Genomic DNA, 15136 nt, shown 5'->3' with positions numbered 1-15136 from the left:
CTGTTATTGAGGGAGCAGCAAGTAACTGGGCACAACTATATGACCTCCATCACAAATAGTTTATCCTCTTGGTCACAGAGATTTTTCTCCCTCCCTCAGCTAAAATACATTCACTTCTCCCTATAGATCTCATCCAGTCATGATAGAAGCTGAAATCCCAGGCTCTCGCAATAATGTAGACTCCCATCAGTAGCAATTCCAAAAACTTACTTGGAAAAATGTTGCAAGGAGCCATAAGGAGGGAAATGTTCCTTTACCAGTATTAAGAAGGTCTTTCTTGGGATAGCTGATCTGTTCCTTGGGTCACTCCTCAGCTTACTACCCTACATGATTCTTTGTTTATTCTTAGAGTAGGCCTCACTCTACCTTTATAATTTTGGGCTATATATGGAGAAACTATTAGAGAGTGCTGAGGGATTTTCTTATCCTGCTTCCTGCTCATGGAATGTTAGAAGTTCAGAAGGTGTTTTAAATCTCAAGCAATCACATTCTTTTACCCAAGTGAATGGCTCTTTGGCAACTATGACTCTCTTAAAACTTTGTTTTAATGTCTTTGCTTCAGCAATGTGTGCAAAATCAGTAATGTGTGCAAAACCTCATCCAGAATTATCTTTCCAGATATGCTTCTCTCTCGAGACATCTTACCTATACCATGAGCTTTTCAAACTCAGGTAGGAGAGCTCTACCTTTGTTACTTTTTTTCATTGATTTTTGTCAACCTAAGGTAGTTTACTAGATGGTACCTTAAAACATTCAGAGATGTTATCATAGGCAAAGAACTATCTCAAAGTTTTATTAAACTGTTATTTTTTCATTTAAAACAATTCTTAATTTTATTTTTTACTAGTTATATATAAGAAACAGTTGCCTCTCTCATCCTGTAAATCCTAGAATTTCAAAAAAAAAAAAAAAAATCCTAGAATTTCTGGATTCTCTGTATTTCCCAGTTGTAAACCAGCTAATCTTTTCCAGAGTTATCTCTTTTTCCATTGTATATTCTCAGTACAACTAATAATTACCAGTGCACATTAGTACCAGTCTGTTTCACAACAATTCTGCCTGAAGGCACCAACTCTCTCGGTATACTATCTTTCTTTCAAGTTGTTGCAGGAAGGTTTTATCAAATGCTCCCCAAATGCATAACATCAGTTGCCATTTTGCCAGCCTTTGTGGCTTACTGCTGGGCTCTAAGACCAATCACATTGTAGTATTTTTATTAGAGTAGCAAACAACTTCTGTAAGCAATTTTTTTGTCAGCTTTCAGTAGGTTATACTATGGAAAGAAAGTTTTATTTCTTGCTCTCATTATGTGCTGGCTATAGGTCAACTGTGATTTTGCTCCAGATGTCTTCTTTCTGGGAGGAAGTACAGAGTAAACCTACCTGAGACCTAAGGTTCTCATACAGAAGGAAAAAAGCAGTGGCAGAGTTGTCCAGTAGATCATACATTTTGTGCTCAGAAGTGGTCTATGGCACGTGCATCTATATATCATAGGCTTAATCAGGTCTATGCCCTAGCCTGATGTTAATAAGGTAGAGAAGTGTAATATTCTCTAAGAATATGGTACAATCAAAAAAACAAAAAGAGTATTGTCCAATCTATTGTAGGTTGGAAATAAGATATTAATATTCTATCCTTGGGGACTAGAATCCAAAGCTGGTTTGGATTATATACTATTAACCTTAGGATATCTTATTATCTAAGTCCCAGAACAAAAATCTAAGACCAATGAGTAACTTCTTTGTTGTATTATTATTTTTATTTTTTAAATTATATATATATTTTTTACCAATTTTTTTAAAGTCTAGCAACGGGCACCAGGCGGCTCAGTCGGTTAAGTGGCCAACTCTTGGTTTCGACTCAGGTCATGATTTCTGAATCGTGGGATTGAGCCCTGCCTTGGGCTCTAAGCTCAGCCAGGGAATCTGCTTATAGATTCTCTTTACCTCTTGCTCTCTCCCTTCCCCTGCACTCTCTCTCTCTCTCTCAAATAAATAACTATATCTTAAAAAATATAAAATCCAGCACAAAGTATTAACATAGAGATAAAATTTGTCTTGAGGTCCAGTGCTATCACCAGAAGTCAGTATTTTAGAAAAGTTTATTTTCAAATCAAGGAAGAATTATGTAAAAATATTTCAGCTCAGAAATGTACCTAGAATTTTGATTTTGGAATGAGAATGCCTTTCCACCAAACACACCCAATTAGCAACCCCCAGTCTCACTTTCAGCTATAGCACAGATCAGAAAGGTTTGGCCTATCGGTCAAATGTAGCCCATCATCCATTCTTGTGCAAAAAAGTTATTGGGACACAACTATGACCATAAGTTTATATATTGCCTATCATTGCTTTCACCCTACAATGGTAGAGCTGAGTCCTTGCAAAATGTATTGCATTACTCATTGCAATTTTTTTTTCTATCTGGCCCTTTAAGGAAATAATTTGACAATCTCTTCTGATAGCATTAAATCTCAATTAAATAGTTAAATTAAATATACAGTGATTTGACATTGTGAGGCTGAGGTATCTGATGTCCTGAATGTTATATCACATTAAAAAGTAATCAATATGCTCTCATATGTTATATGAGAATAGCTTTAATTTATTGCATAGTCTAATTGCTTGTGCTGAATTTCAAAGCTAAAATTTATAAAACTTGAACAAAATGTTTGATTTGATATTCCTGTTTAGACATGGCCACAGGTAAAGTCACATAATGCTTTTTTAGAAGATGAATATCAGATAATCATAATAATTGCATAAGAAAAAATAGTAAAACAAGTATATCCAAAATTAGCTACCCTGAAATGAATGCATTATTTTGAAATAAGATATTAATATTAGCCAATTTCCTTCATCAAAAAACATGTATCCCTTTCTTTCCAATCATCTGCTTTGTTCTCAGGAACATATATTCTAACCTACTAGAAATTTGGGTTAATTTCACATTTAAATTATTCTAGATAGTGAATTTATAGTTGATGAAATTGTTTCAATAAAATGATTGATTCTAGAAAAGTGAAGCAAAGTGATATTTTTGGGGAGGAGGAGTGTATAGAACTTTTTATTACACATGTTGTACAGTATAGGCAGTACCTCTTAGTTACAAAGGCCTGATTGCTAAATGCTGCAAAGGATGGTTTACTGCAAAAACTTTTTTCTAGAAAAAGCTCATGACAGCAAAATTGTTGAGATGTGTTTTACTATATAATTCACATAATACATTAGGCAAAAAGACATATTTACCCCACATCCCAAATGGCAGAGAACACTTTTATCTTGTTCAGTTACCATTAAAACATTGTGAAATGCTTCAGGAAAATAAGGGGATGCTTTCACAACACAAAATCCCATCAATACCATAATTAATATATCATTGACATCAACACTATGGCATATTATATGGCTAAAAGAATGGTGTCAACCTATACTCAGTATTCTGGTGAGATGATACTATGAAATAAAAGATAGAGTCATTGATATTGGTACCGTATCCTTGTGGGTATAGCTCTATTTATACATGTCTGTGAATGCATAGAGAAAACTGAAAATTATATTGATTTGATTGGGTTATACATGTAGGGAGCTTGGAAGTTTTCACTTCACCTGTTAAAAAATATTTAAATGAAATTAGTCTGTGAGCAACTCAGAATTCATTGCTCACATTGGCTTGGAGGCCAAAACAGTTGCAATAAGTTCATCTTTCCACTTTGTTTTATTTAGTGAGCAGAGTTTGTTTTTTGACAGCACTGAGCTTCCACGGTAAGGGAGGCAAAACTTTACCTCTAATCTTGTGTTTTCATGTGGGACTCTAACAAAAAGACATAGTAACAAGAGAAAAGCAGTTTTTTCATGCATGCAATGAACGTTGTGTGAAAGAAACCTAAATGAAAAGTAACTCAAAATGGCGTTTAGAAGTCAAGCTTGTCTAGCATCTTCAACAAAGGTTGTAGATTTATAAAGAAATGACAAGACAAAGGAAAGCAGTGTTAGGCTTCCAGAGGGTGGCAGACTGTGGGAAGGTAATTATGTAGGAGGGAACTCATGGAGTAGAGTTGCTTTGCTTATTCCTCTGGGTTGAGAGACTTCTGTCTCCAGGAAAAGGGGAATTTATATCCTGCCTTTAGGAAGAAAAGGTGAGACTTTTTCTAGGTTCTTAATTACCATCAGCTCAAAATAATTTTTATGTCAGAGGCATATTTGAGGTGACTTATTCTGTTTTCTTTCACCGGCAACTCATCTACTATAGCTCAGGTCTCTCTATCCCAGAACTGGTTCCTGTGGTGCTTTCTGACCTGAGAAGCCATGACTTCCTATATTCATCTGTTTTTCTCCCCAGTCTTGGGCCAGTGGTTGGCCCTGTGTCCTCTTCTCTCTTATGGATCCTAAAAATGTTGGTAATTGTAAAGTCTTCTCAGCTTTTTACATTTTGTAAGGATGCCCTAAAATAACTTTCTAGGCCCAAGATGGAGCAACTCCTGCCCAGTGTGCTGTGTTAGCAAACTAAAGCTTAAATAAATTCTATTTTACCACTTGACCCGAAATGAGGTATATCCAGTCAGCCAATCTGCAAATGCTGAGCCAACTCTGAGCTTTCTCATCCCAAACTAGTTTGAGTATATGGTGCCAGCCCGTTAGATATTTTCTGTTTGTCTATTCCCTGTTCTTTATTTTTTTTTATCTCATAACATCTCTACCCCGTCTTGCTAATGGATGCATAAAATAAATCAAGGTAAAGCACAGATGCTCATGGGCACAATTCAAAGCTATGGTGGCTGGATGCAGAGATGCTTAGTGTAGTTTACTAGGCAAGGAAGGTGGCAGGGCCACCATTGCTGTTTGGGGTATATGCTGCTCAACAGGTGCTGAATGCTATTTTCACTTTTTTCCACAAAAGCAAAAATTCTCAACAGGTTTCCTTCAGTGTACTCTTAATCCCCTCTATCTGTTTCATCCATCTCCCCATTCACCTCCCCTCTGGTAATCACCTGTTTGTTCTCCACAGGTAAGAATCTGGATTTGTTTTGTTGTTTTGTTTTTTTTTTAATTTATCTTTTTTTTTCTCCTCATTCATTTTTTTTGTTTCTTAAATTCTACATATGAGTAAAATCATATAGTATTTGTCTTTCTCTGACTGACTTGTTTCATTTAGCATTATGCTCCCTAGCTCCATCCATGTTGTTGAAACGGCAAGATTTCATTATTTTTTATGGCTGAGTAATATTCTATTGTAAATATATACTACACCTTCTTTATTCATGTATATATAGACACTAAGGCTGCATCCATAATTTGGCTATTGTAGATAATGCTGCTATAAACAGAAGGGTGCACAAATCCCTTTGAATTACTGTTTTTGTAGTCTTTGGGTATATACCCAGGAGTATGATTACTGGATCATAGAGTAGTTCTATTTTTTTTAATTTTTTGAGGTATCTCCATACTGTTTTCCATAAGTGGCTGCACCAGTTTACATTCCCACCAACAATGCACAAGGATTCCTTTCTCTCCACATCCTTGCCAGCACTGACTGTTTCTAGTGTTTTTTATTTTAGCCCTTCTGACAAGTGTGAGATTATATCTCATTTTAGTTTTGACTTGCGTTTTCCTGATAATGAGTGGTATTGAGCATTTTTCATATGTCTTCTTTGAAGAAATATATGTTCATGTCTTCTGCCCATTTTTTAATTGGGTTATTTGTGGTTTTGGTGTTGAGTTGTAGAAGTTCCTTATGTATTTTGGATATTAACCCTTTATTGGTTGTATCATTTGCAGATATCTTCTCCCATTCTATTGGCTGCCTTTTAGTTTTGTTGCAGTTTTTTATTTTGACGTAGTCCCAGTAGTTTATTTTTGCTTTTGTTTCCCTTGCCTCAGGAGACATCTCTAGAAAAATATTGTTATGGCCAATGTCAGAAAAATACTGCCCATTCTCTTCTTTAGGATTTTTATGATTTCAGGTCTCACATTTAGATCCTTAATCCATTTTGAGGTTATTTCTGTGTGTGGTGGAAGAAAGTGGCCAATTTCATTCTTTTGTATGTAGCTGTCCAGTTTTCCTATCATGTGTTGAAGAGATTGTCTTTTTCCCACCACATATTCTTGCCTACTTGATTGAAGATTATTGACCATATAATTGTGGTTTTGTTTCTGGGTTTTCTATTCTGTCCCATTGATCCAGATATCTGTTTTTGTGCCAGTACCATATAGAGTACTGTGTTTTCCTTAACAAGGCCAGCCGTTAGAGAAAACTTGTTAACAAAAGTCTGACCTACTAGGGTATTATCAGAGCCTAACTGACCTGAGAGAAGTGAAATATCCACCTCCATCTCACTTAGCATCTTGTCCCACCTAAGGACGTAGAAGGAAAAAAAACTGAGAAACACTTGTGAAGTTCACAATCCAGAGGCATGGGCCCACACAGGAAAGACTAGAAGTCTGAAGTGATATACACCAAATTTTACCTATGGTTTTCTCTCAGGGAAAAAAAGTATAATGAATGGAGATGGGCTCGAAATCTCATATATTTTTGCATGTTTATGTAATTTGCAAATTCATATGGTAGATGTATGAATTCTAGTAGTTAGAGTCTACTATCTTATCATGAAAGTGTATGAAGAATTTAAACCACACTTCCAGAGTATGATTGTAAGATATTTGTAGAATTTGTAAACCAAGGCAAGCAGCCTTTTAACAATATGGTGGAAGACTGCAGTCCAGTTATTAAGCTCTTGAATGATCCTAGAAATTGTTCACAGAATGATAAACTTGTGGATAAAAGAGATACAATGTAAATTGACATTCTGGGGGGAACTTTCCCTCTGTAGCTATTCTGAAAAAGCTCTTCTTTGGAAGGAAGTACTTCACAATCATTCAAAGGCATATATTTTCACATACCCTAAAAACTACATGAGGTGCTATAAAAGTAACAAAACTCTGTTTATAGTAAGCATGTGTGACATTGTACAACCAGCAATTCCATTTTAGCAGATAACAGGTTAGGCCTTTCTAAAACTTCACTTTCTCACACATGAGTAGAAAGAAACATTTGGGGAAATCATGCCTGATTCCAGATTGAATATCAGTCAAGAACCTGCCCATCTGTGAAAGAATATTTTATGGTTTGTTGGTAATTAGAGAATGATCAGATTTCCTTATCTGTAACTAGAGTAATTTGGGTGTCATGAGAAACCAGAGCATCTTTGCTATGATCACAGTAGATTTTAGTTTTTAAATAAGAAAACCTGATTATTTTAATTACTGTAAAATATTTAAAACTATATACATATGGCCATTGAATAGTATGACTACTAGGAATTAGATAAAAGCATCTCATTTGGAATGAGTTGTAAGATTATCAGAAATGTATTTTAACAGGATTGAACCCCAAAATATGTAAGAAATGGCTTCTACTCAATAAGAACAAAAGGAAAAGCACTCTTCTCCTATTTAATGCCTTCATAACACCTGAACTTTTCCTTCATAAAACTTAGTGTGACTAAAATGGTTTAATTCACCTCTTCTCTTCTAGAACTATAGGCTATTTAAAGAGTGGGTGATGCTCCCCATGCATTTTATTTGGCAGATTCTCAATCAAGTATTTCTGAGATAAGTAAATTAATTAATTGCTCTGTGAGAATGTATATCAATGAATATGAGAAATGTATTCTATTACTTTGGAATAGATAAGAATGTCTAGAAGAAGAAGAAGAAGAAAGAAGACAACGACGTCAAAAAGAATAAAATAAGAAATGTGGGATATCTGTTTTTAAATCTGATTACCTAATATATTGTGATGAGAAGACCATAGTCTTAACTTTCTCAGAGCACAATGGCCCTCTTAATTCAATAAATATTTGTTAATCACCTACTATGTGCCAGACATTCAAAGATTAATGAGCAAGCATCATGGGTTTTATGTTTACAGAAATCATATGTATTCCTATTTTCTTCTGCTTTTTATAAAAGTCACAAGACAAGGACACATTAAAAATAGACACAGTAAAAGTTCTAGTAAGGATGAGCCAGTTGCAACAACAGCCTTGTATACAGAGAACATTTACCTTCTGTAAAAGATGCTGAGGCTTTTGTGTCACTATTATTTATAGAGTACCCTCAGAGGATTGGAACAAGACAAGGCAACCAAGGATGATACAGATCTAAATATAAAGCAGTTCTATTATAAAAATTTCCTTTCAAGAGGTGCTAAATATGAAAATGTGTATGCTTAAATTCTAGGCTTCTATTATATAATTTTCAGTACTGCCCTTAATTTTCTTCCCAGTCTCTCCCAAAACCACTTCAGTCAGCCATCTGGAAGGGCCTTGACTTTGGCATTGTGTGAAGCTGTAATCATGAAGACTCCAAACTGGTTTCTGCAGACCAGATAGAGAAAATCAGGGCTCCAGTGGTCCTAACTTCTGGCTTCTAAAGAAAGAAGAAAATCAGATGTGAAGGAGATGGGATGAGAAAATAGCTGGTTCTTTTGAGGAAAATGAAAAGGTTAAGTAGCAACTTGATAAAATCAAAGCTGTTTTTTTAAATAATTTTCTTTCCTATTCAAAGAAAATGCTAAGCTTTCTGAGCTTTATTTCCAAGATTGAAAAAGTTGTTACACTATGAAAAAAGTTATTTTTCTAGTTTGCAAGGAGTTAATTTCAGGAGAGACACATGCACATAATTCATCTTTCTCTAGCACCTCTCAAAGAAAAATATTTAAGTTGCTTCCAAACCTTCCGCAGACTAGCAGGTTAGCAAAAAATAAAGGAGGGCATGTGAATTTTAAAATTTATTTTTATTAACAAAAACCAAGAAAGACTTTGTAAAATGAAAATCTTTCTTGTTCTATAAATATAATGATAATTACTTTTCATGGGAATATATTACCTTTTTTTTTTTTTCTGGCACTAAAGAGTTAAGCTGTAAGAACAATTAACAGTTCAGGCTAAAAGCGCTAGAACATGAAGGTGGAAAAGTGTGAACTTTGCTGTCTGCTGAGTTCCTATTATTACCAAGTTTCTTTTTCTCTCACTTTATCACCTCTAGCATTTCACTTCAGGGAATATATAAAGATAAAAGAGAAAAATTTTAAGATAAGTTTACACTACTCTTTTGATGATCAAAATAGTTACATACATCCTGTCTTACCTGTGCTCCCCAACGGTAGGATATATGAATAAAAGTAAGTAGGAATAGAATTTCAGATAATATCCCATTTAATGAAGAAAGAGAAACTGCAAAAAGCATCCCACTAGTTATAGTATTTCAGGAACTCTGATCATGTATATACTTAGGTTATTTATGACGAATTTCTGGTAAGAAAATCCGGAAAATTAAAAATCAACCAATAAGATCTCAGTACTGTGTCATTAAAGATGCCTATAAGAATGTGCTAAAAAATCTATGCATCAAAGGTATATTATTCAATATTTTTAAATAATATAAAATCATTATCAATTTAATTTTTTTCCCAATAGGTGGAATAAAGTTCATTCCTCTCTGCCTAATGGATAACAGCTTAGTTTATACTTGGTGGTAGCCAATTTTAATTTGATCTTTCCTGCAGAGCTAGGCAAGGGGTTACTTGCTTATCACAAACAACAGGAGACTTAGACTGGAGGAAGAAGAGACAGTTAAAGATATCAAAAGTTGTACTTGCAGGACAAAGCTAGTCACCTTCCATCCCCTGGCCTCTTTCTTAGTCAAGTTGGAAGCAAAACTATTTATTTTGTAATGAGGATGGAGATAATTGAATTAAGGAAATGTGTGCATTTAACAAACACTATGAACCATTAGAATAAAGATGTACTCAGTGCGTGATTGGAAGTCATGGAAAAAAGCAGCCAGTCCAGACTAGTGGCTGATGTGATTAGCACATGAGTGGAATGGGAAATTTCTGTGGGCCAATAGATGAGGTGATTTAGAAAAAATGACACACAGTTAATCTAAGCAAAATGAGAGGGGAGATTTGATATGAGAGTAGAAAAACGTTGGAAAACCTGGGATAAGGAATCTTACAGATAAGCAAAAGTATTGCCAAGTATTGAGGTACCTGGGTGGCTCAGTCAGTTAAGTGTCTGACTCTCAATTTTTGTTCCGCTCATGCCCTGAGATGGAGCCCCACATAAATAAATAAATAAATAAATAAATAAATAAATAAATAAATAAATAAATAAATAAATAACTGCCAAGTATTAATGAAACTACAGACTTGTAGTCAGGCTTGTCAGCACAGGTTTCTTTTGTCTCCAACCTCGTTTAGTAGTGGAAATGGGAATTATATAGGGTGAACTATGAAGTTCCTTAGAATTTGATGTTGTTGGTGAAGGAATTGTCTTGAAGACCCAGATAAAATTCTCCCTTCTAAAATCCTCCTTAGATTTCCAGCCCCACTGACTCCTCTTTTTCAGAATAACCCTGCTTTCCTGATCCCATATGTGCTGCCAGTATTGGCTAATGTAGGATCCTCTAGATGGTGAGTACCCGGGGAGCCACCACCATGTCTGCAGTGGCCTGTATGATAATGATCAGGTCAGGATCTTGCTTCTGTTGGGGACAGGAATGATCATGGGAGCATAGTTTTATTGGTTGGCTTCAGGACCTGGCTGTGAACTGAAGAAGGTATTCATTGGAAATGTAGTTGACATAAAAATCTAGCTTTAGGGATCCCTGGGTGGCACAGCGGTTTGGCGCCTGCCTTTGGCCCAGGACGTGATCCTGGAGACCCGGGATCGAATCCCACATCGGGTTCCCGGTGCATGGAGCCTGCTTCTCCCTCTGCCTGTGTCTCTGCCTCTCTCTCTCTCTCTCTCTCTCTCTGACTATCATAAATAAATAAAAAATTTTTAAAAATCTAGCTTTATAACTATGTCATCAGGCATCTCCAGAGCACCAAGAATAATGTCAGGAGATGTATGAGAAAAACAATTATAACTTCAGTACCCCCAACCAGTAAGGACCTTAAAGCACTGGGATAATATTGTTCTTAAGTTGGTAGACAATTAGAGGTAGAATGGAATCCAGTGTTACAAAGGAGGCCCATGTACTTAAAAAGAAGGAAAGTGATACAATGGTGATTGGGAAGTAGGTAATGTAGACTAAATAATATGTGGTTTTTTTTTTTTTTTTTTTTGAAACCCATTGGGAAGTGGGAAATGCACTAAGCACTATGTTTTTTTGTTTTTTTTTTTTTGCTTTGTGAACAAGGGGCTCTACATTTTTGTTTTGCAATGGGCCCTGCAAATTATGTAGCCAGCCTTGTGGTAATTTAAACATTACAGATAAAAAATAATTATGGGGGGATATGCTAGTAATGAGAGGACATAGATTACTTGGGAGGGGATTTCAAGAAACATAAAATGGGGAGTTGGGAAAAGAGACAAAAAAGTGATAAACTACCCCCACTCCTCCCCAAAAAGGTGAGATATTGAAAAGAGTAGCACTGTGGAAAACTGTGGCTACACTTCTTTGCGGACTTTGGCAGAGTAGAAAATGCCCCAGAGTTGCCCTAACCCCCATCTAAAGGGGTAAGGAAGCTGGGAGTATTTGAGCTCTTACTTACATTCACCATTGGACTCCTTACAGTTAACACTTCAGCATTTCTGGCCTAGCTTGTATATAAACTGAGAAAAAGTCTTCAATCCTAGAGTTTCAGGGGCTGACAGAGACCCTAGGGGCCTGACTTGGATGGAAAAGCTAAGAGGATCTCACTGGGGCACCAAAAGGGTCTGCTGTACAGAATCCTCCTTTAATCCATTTGATATCTAGTGAGTTGACTCTGGGGATGAACTGAACTAGGCCACACTAAATTGGGAGTACCCTGCATGGGTTCTTCTTCCCAATGTGTATTTAGATGTGAAACTAATAATAACCAACTCCAGAGGCCCTGAAACTATCTGCCTTTTAAAGTAATACAAATTCACAAAAGCACAAGCATGTGCAATACATTCTAAATAAAGTACCTGATTTCTTAATTTCTTCAATATACTTCCCTGTGTGAACAGCAGTCTCTCTCAGCTTAGAATGTTCTAAATACAATTAGCTTTCTGCATTCAATTAAGTGCTTTGGTTTTACACAAAGCAAAATTTTCATTTCTAGTTTAACCAAAATTCAGACACCTATAAATATGAACTACAGTGTCTTGTTCTTCATCAATAGATTTATTATGGATTTTAGAAAGCATAACAATATCACATCTGACATGTATTAGGTATCAAAAACTTTAGGAATTAGTAGAGTAAGGATCTGCTAGGGGAATGCCTGGAAAACTGAAGGGACAGTCAGCTGGTTACTTCTTTAAGAGAGATAGATGCTATGGGGAAGGAAAGGATAATATGCTGGGTTATGGGATTAACTATAGTGCCTGACATTGACATTTCACTGGGGCTGTATGGTGAGGAAAAGGTAGAAAAATCATATTAGTATTTATAGCACAGACAAAAGCAGAATCAGAAGCTCTTCACTGAAACATCCCATCATTCCCTTGTAGCAGGGATGCTATTGTCTGAATTCCAAGCTAAGGATTCTGTGCATTCATGCCCTACCCCAATGCCAGTTCCTTCATATCATTCCAGCTTCTTGGTTTTATTAGCCTTCCCTCAAGCTCTTGCACTGTTATCTACTTGCTTGTTCAATCTTTGCTCCACCACGTCATTTTGAAAGCCATAGTTTGAAGCAAATGTAACAAACATTAGCTCTTGAAACATTCTGGATACTGGGATAGGAGCTAGAGGCTCAAGGGGATTGAGACACAGTTGCTGTCTTCAAACATCTCATAGTCTAGAGGGAAAATATACTTTATCTCCTCATCTTGACTTTGAGATATTTAGACTAGCAGCACCGTGTTTGCAATCTCTTTATCGATCTCTGTAATATCTCTTTAGAAATGCTCCCAAGTAAACTCAGCTTGACATTCTCAGGAGGAGACACTCCAGTTATAAAGAGTGAAATGTTAAAAAAAAAAAAAAAAATGACCATGACACCAACTAATTTTATTTCTTTCATATTTTTGATGTAGCATGATATAGCAGAGATTAGTAAATTTGATGAGGAATTAAGGGTAGGACTTTGATATGACAAGCACAAAGAAATTATCTCTAGATGGTCCTTTTCTTCCAAAGCATGTCATCAGCATTTATCTCCTTGTTACTTCCTCCACTTCATGTAATTCCTTTGATAACACCCTAAATATATTAGCTGAAACAAAGATGAAGAATATATGAACAATTTACTGGATTTTGGCATGACTTTTCCAAAGTCATGCTTGGACTTACTGCACCAAAGCAATGTATGAATATCTCTGTATCCTTTAAAATATTATACTTGTCATAGCTTACCTTTTAGAGAATATTTTTTCTACATGAACTACAATTTTGTGTGTGGTTTTTAATAAAAAGTAGAATGCTAAAAATAAGCAACATTAAAAAAACTCATAAAAAAGGCCTAACTTTTCTTTAAGCACTTGTAATGACTAGAAAAAAATAAAATAAATGAGTATGAATGTATTAACAGTATTACCTTTTTAATTATTCCAATATCAAAACTATCATTGTTTAGATACCTATATTCATTTTTAACCTAAAATTATTTTAAAAATCACTGACATAAATGTAAATGTACTAAGATTGTTCTTAATTAATAACAATTATAGTTGAAAAGGCACAAAAAATTGTGGGAAGGAAAAATAATGGTAAATTCAAGGTAAATTTTCATTTTTATCCCTAGCAAAGTTTAACATTATCAGAGCGTTTGGTAAATGTTCAACATAAACTTAATCTCAAGAAAACCCCACCAGGGAGACTGAGTGGCTAAGTGAGTAGAGCATGTGACTTTTAATCTCAGAGTTATAAATTCAGGACCTGTGTTGAGTGAAGAGATTACTTAAAAATAAAATCTTAAAAAAAAAACACAACCCACAAACGTTGTTCCCTATGGATAAAGGCTAGCCACTGAATTCTACCTAACTTTTATTGGTTACATTTTTGTGCTAAAATTATAACTTTTCAGGATCTCTTCATTTATTGGGTTCGGTTTTATACTAGTTGATCTCAGTTATTAAATAAGAGAGGATTAGGGCCAGATTTATGAGTTTCTAAAGAACAAAAGAATCTTTATTAAATGACTCTTAAAAATAAAATTGTATTATTAGAACTTGGTCTTCCAATTTTTATAAAAGCTAATTGGAAAAGACACATTATGTGTCACAGTAATACAAACCTTCACTAATTGCCAAGATTGGGCATGAATAGATGATGATGTATGTTAGAATGTGTGAATTTTAAAATTATGTTCAGAACAGAGTTTATAAAAATAACAAAAACTAAAGCAAATGTTTCTGTAAAATTATTTTACGTATTTAGACAACTTCTGTCTTTCAACCATATCTAATTCAGTAGTTAAGCTTTATAGGTCAATATTCTAGATAAGTCTACCCTTGGCTTTTATGGCACATAAATATAAGGCATTGTATTGGAAATCACATAACAGTTGTTTGTTCAGTTTGGTGTATGGCCACAATTTTTAGTATTAATAAAATAAAGTATTTATTATAGATCAGTTCCTAAGAGACCTGAGGCCTATGTGGCAGAGCCACACAGTCTGATTAAATGCAAGAAAGTACACAGCATTACTGTGGGCTCTGAGACGGCTACAAATCCAGCTCGTCTTCTTTAATAGCTTAGCTCTTAACTCCTATAATATGTCCGCTATTTGATCATCACATGAAACAAGAGAAGTGTATCTCAAAACTCAACTACAGATCAATTCAATTTACTATATGTCTTTAGCTGCTAAACTGCAGGATAAAGTTCCTATTTATATAAAACTCATACACAGAAGTCAGCAGTGTGCTTTTACTTTGATTTGAATCAAATTATATGGATATTTAACGGAATAATAATTCTATTATAGCAAATTTTAAATTCAAGGCACTTTTGATGAAAATAGATTGCTCTTATTGACATTTATTATTTGTAATTCTGAGTCACATTAATGCAGTTCACCTCTGAAATTTCATTCCTATACATCTTCTATGTGCATAAGACTGTTCAGTTGAAAATGTATTTTTATAAAACTATATATTCAATGCATAGACTTAAAGAAAGATACAGTGTGCCTACCTCCAAAGTCTAGTGTG

The 15136-nt window shown here is 35.0% G+C and overlaps 1 long non-coding RNA gene across 2 annotated transcripts in view; it reads left to right on the top strand.

Annotated features, from left to right (window-relative positions):
- LOC119872250 overlaps positions 1–15136 on the top strand; it is a 181027-nt gene that overhangs the window by 87389 nt on the left and 78502 nt on the right. The window contains exons 4-5 of one of the 2 annotated variants that reach the window (XR_005361074.1): positions 619–671; positions 8287–8504. The exons of the other annotated variant lie outside the window; for it this stretch is intronic. This is a non-coding gene — a long non-coding RNA (uncharacterized LOC119872250). The remainder of the gene's footprint in view (positions 1–618; positions 672–8286; positions 8505–15136) is intronic. 2 annotated transcript variants of the gene reach the window in all.

This window comes from Canis lupus, chromosome 6, assembly GCF_011100685.1.
Source record: "Canis lupus familiaris isolate Mischka breed German Shepherd chromosome 6, alternate assembly UU_Cfam_GSD_1.0, whole genome shotgun sequence".
In the NCBI taxonomy this organism is placed as follows: domain Eukaryota; kingdom Metazoa; phylum Chordata; class Mammalia; order Carnivora; family Canidae; genus Canis; species Canis lupus.
Note: the sequence above shows the minus strand (reverse complement) of the source record. Positions and strands in the feature narration are given on the sequence as shown.